Below are 1098 nucleotides of genomic sequence, written 5' to 3'. Positions count from 1 at the left end.
TTTTTGTGACTATTGTGATGCAATTTCTCAAACCGGAGTTACTCAAGACCAAATCCAATGGGTATTGTTTCCTTTTTTCTTTGATCGGTACCGTAAAGTAATGACTGAAGAGCCTAGACAAGGCCACACTTGGTATTGATTCATGGATGAAGTTAGCACTTGCCTTCTACAATAAATTCTACCCTCCGGAGAAGACTAATATGTTGATAGCCCAAATCACCGGTTTCAAGCAAAGGGATGAGGAATTATTATATGAAGCATGGGAGAGATTTAAGGACACTTGTCGTTCTTGTCCACACCATGGACTTAGTGAGTGGTTCCTTGTGGAACTATTTTGGAACGGCCTATATGAAGACTCCCGCAATATTCTTAATATGGGATCCAATGGGAAGTTTACCGAAGTTGATGATAATCAAACATGGGCCAAAATCGAATACATGGCGGTTCATAATTCCCAATATAGTAGGCCTCGAAAGGCCATAAGAGGAGGAAAGCATGAGGTAGATTCCATCACTCAATTGGGTGCTCAACTAAGTGCTCATATTGACACCATCAATTTGAAGTTTGAGAAGGTCATGGCTAAGCTTGATCAAGCCTCCAAATCACCCAAACAACATGTTAATGCTATGGCGGCATCATCCTCAATCCCAAGTGGAGTATGTGAAAGTTGTGGAACCTTGGGACATGATCAAAGCGAATGTAGGGGAACAAGTGAACAAGTCAATGCTTTCTAAGCATACAAGAGTGGCACCCCTTATTCCAAATACTATAATGAGAACACCAAATTCCATACAAATCTTTCATACAGGAGCCAAAATGTCCAAAACCCCCAACAAACATACACCCCACCTCCAATGAGAAACAAAGCTTAAAGTCCCTTTTTAAACCAAAGCCAAGGTTACCAAAATCAACCTTCTTACAACCAACCAAATGACCAAAGCTTTGATGTTCCAAAAGCGGTCCTCCAAATGCAAAATAACCAACAAGAATTTTTCACCCAAATGCAAAAATATAGCCAAGCTAAAGAGATCACCATCAACAACATTCTTACCCACACCAAAATGTTAGAAACTCAATTGACTCAATTTGCATCTTCTA

General features: G+C 40.1%; 1 pseudogene; it reads right to left on the bottom strand.

Moving 5' to 3' along the window:
• Nucleotides 1-208: 208 nt before the first annotated feature.
• LOC141637339 (small nucleolar RNA R71) lies at nucleotides 209-307 on the bottom strand (annotated as a pseudogene).
• Between the last annotated feature and the right edge of the window lie 791 nt (nucleotides 308-1098).

The sequence above is a fragment of the Silene latifolia genome, unplaced genomic scaffold (assembly GCF_048544455.1).
Source record: "Silene latifolia isolate original U9 population unplaced genomic scaffold, ASM4854445v1 chrun_scaffold_16, whole genome shotgun sequence".
Taxonomy (NCBI): domain Eukaryota; kingdom Viridiplantae; phylum Streptophyta; class Magnoliopsida; order Caryophyllales; family Caryophyllaceae; genus Silene; species Silene latifolia.
Note: the sequence above shows the minus strand (reverse complement) of the source record. Positions and strands in the feature narration are given on the sequence as shown.